At 49.1% G+C, this 10,770-nt stretch overlaps 1 pseudogene; it reads left to right on the top strand.

Annotated features, from left to right (window-relative positions):
• Nucleotides 1-1,625: 1,625 nt before the first annotated feature.
• LOC135378774 (histone H2A-like) lies at nt 1,626-2,001 on the top strand (annotated as a pseudogene).
• Nucleotides 2,002-10,770: the final 8,769 nt, after the last annotated feature.

Below are 10,770 nucleotides of genomic sequence, written 5' to 3'. Positions count from 1 at the left end.
CCCCAGTCCAGATGCTCCATGGAGGCACCTCGGGACCGCCATCCACACAACACTGCCAGGCCTGCCACGGAAAAAGAACGTTCCGGATGCGGTGGCACAGTTCCTGGCCGCCGAGCGCCTTCATGAGAGCTACCAGGACTACCTGCTCGTGTACACGGACGCCTCAGTCGACCCTGGACGACGCGCCTGCGCCCTGGCCTGCCACATCCCAGTAACACAGTTCTCCTGGGCCGAAGGATTGTCCGGATCCCTCTCCTCCACGGAAGCAGAACTCCTGGCGATCACAGAAGCCCTGGACATCATCGCCAAGACGAACGCCACCAAAGCGGTTATCCTCAGGGACACCCGCGGGGCTCTGTCGAGGCTAAAGAACCGTGCCCTCTCTCTTTCAGAGCACACCAGAAGCTGCAGCTCCTCCTGCCATTCGGTCATCGTATCGCTCTGCAGTGGATCCCATCCCACAAAGGCATCCCCGGCAACGAGATGGCGGACTCCCTGAGCAAGCAGGCCACCACCAAGACCCTGGTCCGCCAGGCACCATCTAGCACCAGCCAGGCTAAGAAGAGCATCGCCCTCCACGTGCGCAGCTTCCACCCGGACAAGCCCACGGCGGATGGGACAGCACCCCCACCCTGCATCACGGCCGACCTAACCAGGGACGAGGCATCGCTGCTGCTCAGGCTCCGTGCGTCATGCGCCTTCACCCGGGCGTACGGCTTCACGATCGGCCTGGTCGACGAACCACGCTGCGGAACCTGCGGTGTCCAGGAGAGTGTTACTCACCTACTCACCCGCTGCAGAGATACTGCTTCTCAGAGAGATCTTCTTTTTTAAAACCTGTCCAGCGCCGGCGTCACCGACCACAGCCTGGTTAACCTGGTATACCCCATGGGCCCACGACACCATCGCCGACGTATCCAGAGGGAGCTGCTGCAGTTCCTGAGGACTACCGACCTGGACACCCGCCTGTAGCTGCCACCCTCCGGACTTCCACCGCCTGACGCTGCCCAGGTCAGCGTAGGACCCCAGGACCTCTAGGACACCAAAAGCCACCCCTGACCTGACCCCAGGACTTCTGCAGCTGCCACCATCTTCCTGACCCGCCTTACGTCACCCACGGCGTCGTACGACCCCCATGCACCTGCCAGTACACCAAAGCCACCCCTGACATGACCCCAGGACCACTTCTCCAGCTGCCGCCGCCTTCCTGCACCGCCCTACGTCACCCACGGCGTCGCACGACCCCCATGGACCTGCCAGAACACACAAAGCCACTCCTGACCTGACCCCAGGACCACCTGCCGCCGCCATCCTGCACCGCCCTACGTCACCCACGGCGTCGCACGACCCCCGGACCTGCCCCGAACCCTAGAGCCTGCCTGACTCACCCAGACCTCCAAGACCACCCCAGCAACCATGGACTTTGCCACCCCGACCACCCCTGACTGATTCCTTCTCTTCTCTCTCTTTCTCTGTTCCTCCCTCCTCTCCCACCCCTTTCCCAGCGGGTGAAACTTGCCGTTGGTTTTGACAGGCAGACCTCCCCGTTTTCTCTCTACGCCACTCCTCCTCTTCCTACTCGTCGCTTCGGCCAATCTGTCGTTAACCTCTCTAGCGTCAACATCATGTCAGGTCGTGGAAAAGGTGGCAAAGCCAAGGGAAAGAGCAAGACCCGGTCCAGCAGGGCAGGGCTCCAGTTTCCCGTCGGTCGTATTCATCGTCTAATTCCGCAAGGTCAGCTACGCCGAGCGCGTGGGAGCAGGGGCCCCTGTTTACCTGGCCGCCGTGCTCGAATATCTCGCTGCTGAAGTGCTCGGGTTGGCGGGCAACGCCGCTTGCTACAACAAGAAGACGAGGATCATCCCCCGTCACCTCCAGCTGGCCATCCGCAACGACGAGGAGTTGAACAAGCTGCTGTCGGGCGTCACCATCGCGCAGGGTGGCGTGTTGCCCAACATCCAGGCCGTCCTCCTGCCTAAGAAGACGGAGAAGAAGGCCTAAGCCTACCGGACACTGCGAGGAAGAACACAAAACGGTCCTTTTAAGGACCACGACATGTTTGTCACGGCGGGCTAGCGCACTGCGAGTAGAAAAAACCCTGAATCTGCTTTGTGTCCTGTTTCTTGCATGCATGACGGCGCGTTTGCGCCTTTTCCTGTCGCTCGAATATCACAACGTTACTTCCCCCCGTTTATTTATTTATCCTTAATATTAGTCGTCGTCTGTCTATGCTCATCCCCGCCTTGGTGTCCCCCTGCCCCGTACTTCTTGGGGGTTCCGGAGCTGTAGCGTTAGTAGTATAAATATATGTCCTATAGCCAAGAGTTTTCTCTAATCCAATTCCAATCCAATCCGAATCCAATTCTAAGCCAAAATCTACTGCTAAGCCAACACAATCCAGTTCTAAGCCAACACAAGCCAAATCCAAAGCCATCTGATTGGCCGCCATTAGCTTTGCCCACTCCACGTTGATTGGCCCATGCTAAGCCTACTGATGAGGTGAGTACACAACATACAACACATACAACACATGGCTATACACAGACAGTGCAAAATGTCAAGTGTTCAACATCTGTAGTCTAGACAGAAAGTTAGCCTACAAGACCTTGTAAAAACCGGGTTGGTGCTGAAATTTGTGTAAGATAATAGGGCAATTTGTTCCATTCTCGTACAGTACGAGGAAAAAAGAAAATTTAAACACATCTTTATTGCAACGAAACTCACGGATTAATTTCCTATGTTTCAGTCTTGTGGATCGGCTCGAATTGTAAGTTAAGTAATCGCAGAACTTGAGCGCATTAGTACCGCTAACTATATCGTGCAAAAGACGCCGAGACGCCGAATTTTCCTTCGTTGAGCCAAGGTTGGCAAACCAGATTTAGCATAGAGTGAAGTCGAAGATGTGTGCTTACCATATGCATTATATATAAATCGAAGGGCTTTTTTTCTGCACAGATTCTAGCATGTTAGTATGCGTCTGTATGTAGGTATCCCAAAGAATACCCGCGTACTCTAAAATTGGCCACACTAACGTAGTCTAAGCCGTCAGCTTCGTTGCAGATGTACAGTGGCGCATCGTCCTCCTCAGTGACCAAAGTTTACGGGATGCTTTGGTAGTAACTTTTTCAACATGCTCGGCCCAGCTTAGGTTTGATGCTATTGATACACCAAGGTATTTTTGGTTCTCCGCTTTACTCAACACAGTAGTGCTAATGCTATACGGAAAGGACAACGAGGTTTTCTTCGTTGTAACACACATGAACACGGACTTTTTCACATTGAGCTCCATCTGCCACATTTCGCACCACGTAACAATAGATTGAAGACAGTTGTTTAATTTGACTTGGTCATTAGTAGTGATTATACTAGAATGCAAAATGTAATCATCAGCAAAGAAACGACACTGGATTCCCTGATTAGCGATGTAAAGATCATTTATAAAAATTAGAAACAGCAATGATCCAAGAACGGACTTCTGTGGTACTCCGGAGACAACTGCCAAGGGATGCGAATGGGCTCCACCAACACTCACGAACTGCTTACGATTAGTAAGATACGAGTCAAACCATTGCAGTATATGATCATTACTTATTATGTTTTTCAATTTATACAACAGCTTAGTGTGTGAAACTCTGTCGAATGCCTTTGATAGATCTAAAAACACAACGTCCGTTTGACCACCTTTGTCTACAACAGAGGCAAAATAATGAACTATGTGTACAAGTTGTGTAACTGTGGAGTAACCTCGCCTAAAGCCGTGCTGCTCTTTCACCAAGAAATCACTTTCTTTCAAAACGCTAATTATGTGTTTGAAGACAATATGTTCCAGAACTTTGCAACTAGTGCTTAGTAGTGATACCGGCCTATAGTTATTAATGTTTGATTTATCACCGCTTTTAAATATTGGTACCACTTTGGCTACCTTCCAGTCAGACGGGATTTTACCCGATCTTAAACTGGGTTGGTAAATGACACAAAGAAACTTTGAACACCACTCTGCATACCGCTGTAAAAAAGCATTGGGTATCCCGTCTGGACCACACGCCTTCTTCGTGTCCAGCCGGAGGAGCCTATCTAGGACACCTTCTGTGAACACTTCGACATCGCTCAGACCAAAGCAGGTAGAAGAGAAAGGTGGTTTTGTGCAGTCGTCATTGGTGTACACAGAGGCAAACCACCCGTGAATTCATCCGCGATTCTTGCGCCGTCGACAACTGCCACCCCATTGAGTTTAATCTCTTTCATCTTATTGTCCTTTTTAACCAGATGACGCCAGAACCGTCTAGGATTATGTTTAAGAGTGTTGTGCATAGTAACATTAAAGAAGTGGAAACGAGAACGGCGTACTAGTGCATGCAATTTTTGACGCAGTACCGGGAGTGAGGCTTGGTGCCCTGGATGGGACCTTTCTATCCTATTTATTTTACGTTTCAACTGTAAAATCTCACGCGTTACCCAAGGATTACGCTTCTTCCGCTTCACTGTGCGCAAAAGCACAAACTTTTCGATGCACTCCAGGGCCAAATTCTTAAAGAAAAGCCACCTTTTGTCAACAGAGACTGCGGTATCCTCACAAAGTACAACAAATTGGTCAAAAGATTCTTCCAGCATGTCCACAACATCAGTATCACTTGCCCTGCTGAAGTCACGATATTTGTTGGTCTCAATATTTGTCCCCCAGTTAATTGACATGTTCAATGTGCAAACAACTGCATCGTGGTCAGATATTCCGTCTGCGATCGACACATCAATTAGCGTATTTGCTGCAGCGTGAGATAAGAAAACGAGGTCAATCAACGACTCGTCATCATTGGTCCTACGCGTGGGAGCATCTACCACCTGCGATAAGTTGTTTTCAAAAGCGATATCAGTTAAGAGCCGAGAGTGTTCACATCCAGCTGCAGGCAACATGTTTTTCCAGTCGATTAGCGGGAGGTTGAAGTCACCAGCCAAAATCACAGATGGAATTTCCTTAGATTTCGTGTGGAGAAAGTGGGATAATTCATGAAGTACATCTGTACTTGTTGGAGGACACCTGTAGAATCCTCCCAACAAAATCGAACAAGTGTGACTCTTTACAGCAACCCAAACCATCTCGCTAGCGTGGTCATGTTCAACAACTGATGCAGAGACGCACTCCTTAACAAGTATGGCTGCACCGCCTCCACGTGAACCACAGTCACGGCGGAAAACTCTGAATCCATCAGGAAAGGTATCGTTATCTTGAATGCTTTCGTTCAACCAAGTTTCAGTAACTACTGTAATGTCAGGATCGAATGCAAGTTATATTGACTCCAGCTCCGGCACATTGTTGACAACACTCCTCGCATTGATATTTAGCAACCTAAAGGGGCACCGTCAACATGTGTCGTATCAGACGTCAGATTGTCGACATGAATTTTGGCACCAAAGTGAAGCCGCCCAAGGAAAGGCCTAAAAAGGCAGCCTTCAGACCATACATTGGGGCAAAGAAGCCTATCAAAATCAGCCTCCTGTACCGATATGTGGAATGAAGCGCATGACGCATGCCTTGCGGGCAGCTTGGTACATGTAAACTGCTCGCTGTTCAATGCGTTTGATACGACCTCAGACCTGAAAATGAAGGATGACCTGATCTACTTTGATTCCTTCGGATTGCCGTCAATCGAACCCGAGCTGAAACGCCTCGCCGTCAACGAATATAATGATGTCTGTATTCAAAGCCTGTATTCTCCAATGTGTGGTGTGTACTGTTGAATCGTGGCGACATTGTTGGTGAAAGGGAAATCACTGAAGAGCATTGTATCCCTGTTTTCCAATAATCTCACTGCTAATGACCTAAAATCAATAAAGATGCTAGAAAAGTTATTTGTTGCTTAAAAAAAGCGTGGTGTCCTTTATTCTCTATAGCTCCCCACAAACTATACTTGCTTAGTCGATGAATACGCGCTATAGCTCCCTATCAATATAGCTTCCCATCATACCAGCCTATCTTCCTAATCCATCACAACAATACAACATTTTTTCTCTTAAAATAAAAAATACATGTATTTTTATTTTACTGATGATTGCATATGGGACGTGGACTATCGCTGGTCTCGCAGTCACTTCTTCTTCGCGTGAGTAAAGATGATGTCGGGCGATGCGACTCTTTTACCATCCCTGAATCTCTCCTTCTTCTCTAGTTTCAGATCTGGCAATTCTCGCATTTCTTGCAAATCTTCATCTGCGAGTCGCTTGAAACGACTGGGTAGGTACACCTTTACGCGTTTATCGTTTTCCATCAGGAGTTCTACGTACACGGGCTCCCTGTACATAGTGTCCACCTTGTGTAAGTCCAACACATCGAGCTTTTCGTTCTTCGGAACAATGCTTATTTTCTGAATGTCCCCATCTCCGGGTTTCTTTAGTTTATCCAGTTCCTCGGAAATAGATGACACATCTCGCTTACTTCTCAGTGCAAGTTTCTACGCACGCCAAATGAACTGAAAATGAGGACAACTGTTACCTAACTTTCCTCATTTCATTTCCTCATTTCAACATTTCTCGTTGTGCGATTCACCCGGAGTTGACCGACGAATGAACAAGTAGCTTCACAGACCTCAAATGAGTTGTATATATCGCAGCTTCTATATAAAGCACCCCTCGAGGGATGCAAGGATGGTGCGATTATGTCTACACAATAATATAGGAACAGCCCGTGATAAACGGCGAGCGCGCATGTTAGCTGCGAAGGACATTTGGAACTTCTTGGAAACCAAAGTGCATAAGCGAACCCTTTGTTTTTGGATACAGAAAGCTTGTTTCGGCATGTAGAAACGAGAAGGCTATGGCAGGCAGTCCGCTTTGACGTGGGCTCGTAGAGATTTTGTTTTCTTAAGATAGACTTGTCTTATCAGGCAGAACAGTTTACTTTTTTAATACGCGCGGCCACCAGCTCCCGTGGCATAGTGGATAGGATGATCGCTTTCCACGCCGAGACTGGGAGGTGACATGGGTTCGAATCCTGTCACCGGCTGTGCTGTCTGAGGTTTTCCCTGGGTTTTCCGAAGACTTTCCAGACGAATGTCGGCACAGTTCCCCCTGAAGTCGGCCCAGGACGCATACTAACCCTGTTGTCCTCTCTCCATCTGCCCACGTCTGTACGCCGCTCATAGCCACAGTTGCTTCGCGGCGCTAACACGGAATTAAAAAAAATACGCGCGGCCTCGGGACGTGGCTGCTGAAGCTAGGTGACTTAATTTCTCGGAAAACATCATTTACGATCTTCAAACTGTGAGCTCTAATACAAAACAGATGGGCGAACGTGTTGGGGGCGTGCAGCGTGGCTGCTGAGGCTCCATGGCCTCATTTCTCGACAAACATGATTGACGACTTCTGCTTCAACTCGCTTCAAAAGTAAATTATTCGCCTTACTTGTTGCAGATTTCTTACAGCTCCTTTTACTTTCAGTGCCTATGTGTGTATTCTGCTTTTTTGACCCTCACGATATCGAGGATGAATCGGAAGACGATTCTCGGGACGGCGCACCTCCTACACTGTCTGCTCATGTGATGCGATCGCACCCCGACGTGGATATATCCTTCCTGCCCTTCTTCGAGACTGACACTGCATTTAGAGGTATCGTCAAAAGGTTTTGTGCTATTGACATCTGTTCACGATCAGAAAGTAGAGGATTTGCGACAATATGGAATGATTCATTTTCACGATATGGTCGCTATATTGAGAGCGCAACGAATACCCTTTAGGTTTTGCATTTGTTCCGATCTTTTAATGATAAAGGAAACGCGGGGGGAGATAATCACGCACATATCGCCCACTTTATGGCGTTTGCTCACGAAGTCCACAGCGACGGAGCCATCGCGAATTCCCTAATGGACGTGATTCAGGAGTCCACAGGGCGCGTCGAAAATTATCAGCGGGAAGGGAGTCCGTTCGTCTCCACTGACGTCCAAAACGTTCAAATGTGCATTTCCGCTGTGAAAACTAAAACATTCGGATGCAATGGGGCACTTCCCACTCGTTTGGCCAAACGCAGGAACGTGCTAACAGTGTTTTAAATACAATACGCTCGCCCTCCTGCATCCACAGAGTTGGAATACATAGTAAAAAAAAAAAGAAAATTATGCGTCGGAGTATTGGTGGCATAGTTGCTTCCCCGTGACCTGGACGAATTCGAAGACAGAAACAAGATATCCGTGTACGTGTATGAGTACATCGGTCATGGAGTGCACGCGTCCCAACCCCCAAAACTCGAGTATGAAAAGAAAATTCACGTATTGGCTATAAACCAGCATTTTTTGCGGAATCAAGTCCCTGGAGCGGTTGCTGATTAGGAAAGACAAGCATTTCTTATGCGAGCGCTGCACGCGCTCTTTCCTGAAGGAAGAGAGCATGGCGAAACATCGTCGCCTGTGCGCGAACGTAAAGGAAATCATATTGGAATTTTGTGGACCGGCCAAAACTTTTGTAGAATTTACTAAAATAGAGTACATGCAGCAGTAGAACTACGTCGTCGCGTTGGACACGGAGAGCGTACTCGCGCCCAGTGGTGTTGGCACGCAGCGTCACGTCACCTCCAGCTTCTGTGCCGTGCTCGCGCGCACCCACGACTCGAAGGTGATGCGCATGATGACGCACCACGGTGAAGATTCTGCGAGGCAGTGCGTGAAAGCTTTGATGGAAATGCGGGACGAGATGGTCGCCCTGAACGCCTGCCTCCGCAATGGTCCTGAATGATGAGCAACAGAACCAGCACAGAGCTGCCACCCACTGCGCTTACTGTAGGCGGGAGTTCACGCAAGATGTACCCCGTGTCCGGCATCACGACCATTCCAAGCGTTGTACTGCCGGCGAAACAAATGACATCGCGACGCTGTGCAACTCCTGTAACGCGGCGTGCACGACGAGAGAAAAACTGCCCATCATGGTGCACAATCTGGCCTACGATTTGGCCGGACTGCTGCGGGAATTTCACCTTCTCTGGTGGAAGCGAGCTCCTTCATCATGGCCAGTTCCATGAAAAAAAAATCGATTGTTCGAAATTGGCACCTTCTTATTCAGAGATACCATGCAGTACCTAAATTCGTCGCTGGGAGAGCTCGTGGAAACCATCAAATCAATGAGGGGGGCGAGGAGGCGTTCCAATGCCTGAAGCAGGTATTTGGAGATGACTACGAAATTTTGCTTCGTAAAAGTGTATTCCCGTACTGCCATGTTAGCGCTTTCGCAGTGTACGACGAATTGGCTCTGCCAGCAAAATCCGCATTCCGAAACGATCTGACGGGGGAGGATATAAGCGACGAAGACTATCAGTACGCGCTGCACGTATTTGAACGTTTTGGATGCTCGAATCCGCGGGATTCTAATGCATTGTACCTCAAAACGGATGCCCTATTACATGCTAACATAATGCAGCATTCCGACGCCTGTGCTACGACGCGCGCGGTTTGGAATTGCTTCATTGTGTTTCTCTGGCATCCTATTCATGGCAATGCGCTCTAAATTACACGCACGCAAAATTGAAACTGACCATCGACGAGGTCATGTACCGGACCATTGAATCGGGTGTTACGGGCGGGCTCTGTCAGGCGAGCAGGCGTCATTTACGGGCTAACAACCCTCTGTGCAGTGGCTACGATCCCGATAAAGAGGAGGTGTACCATATCGTACATATATTGCAACAATCTTTTCGGATTCAGTATGATAAAGCACCTACCCGTCGGCGATTTCGAATGGGTCGAGGACTTTAGCTCCGTAGATTTTATGCGTCACCTCACGGATTCGGGCGTGCGATACGGCTACGTGTGCGACTTGGCGTATTCAAAATCTATCCACACGCTGACGGGGTACTTCCTCCTGGCTCCCGAGAAGGCGGTCGTCCTGAAGGAATGGCTCTCACCATTCCAGCGAGGGCTCCTCAAAGGGTTAATGTATTAGCCGGGGAACAGCAAAAAGCTGCTGCTCACGTGCAAGGACAAGGTCGAGTACGTCGTTCATTACGCGCTTCTCGCGCTCTATTGTAGATTGGGAATGAGGGTGACAAAAATTCACAGCATTCTAAAATTTCGTCAGGCACCATTCCTGCGTCCCTACATCGAGGACAATGTTGCCAGACGCGTTGCCTCGAGCCCGATGTTCGAGAAAAATTTCTATAGAATCCCAAATAATGCGGTCTTCGGGAGAACGCTACTAAGTAAATTTAATACGCGGGATATTCGAGTAGCCTTCGATGAGGAGACGGCGAGTCGCCTCGGGAGTCGGGTGGAATGTGTACGCATGGAAATTTTGTCCCCCGATTGCGTCATGTACGAAACGCGCAAAAGAAAAGTGTGATGCGATTTCCTCCTGTAGATTGGCTTCACGATTTTAGAACTGAGTAAGTTAACCATGTACTTGTTCTACTATGAAGCCCTGTTGAGTAAGCTCACTTGTCCGGTGATTACCTGCTACTTTGACACGGATTCTCAGATGCTCGGCCTATTCTGCAAGGACTACGAATATCAGTTACGAGCGATCGCCGACGAACATTTAGACTTGTCTTCCTTCGATCGGAATCATCCACTGTACAGCGAGAGGAATCGCGGTAGGCTTGTCGCGTTCAAAAGTGAAACGGGTAGCATACCCATAGAGGAAGTAACATGCTTGAAAGCCAAAATGTATTCCATCAAATTAGCCGGGGGGGGAAACAGATAGCAAGAGCTAATGGGGTCAAAAAGAACATTGTGCGCAAACACCTCCTCCATGATACGTACCACGATACCTTATTCAAGCACACTAGCGTATCGCATG

The sequence above is a fragment of the Ornithodoros turicata genome, chromosome 1, assembly GCF_037126465.1.
Source record: "Ornithodoros turicata isolate Travis chromosome 1, ASM3712646v1, whole genome shotgun sequence".
NCBI lineage: Eukaryota > Metazoa > Arthropoda > Arachnida > Ixodida > Argasidae > Ornithodoros > Ornithodoros turicata.
This window is presented reverse-complemented; position numbering and strand designations above follow the sequence as displayed.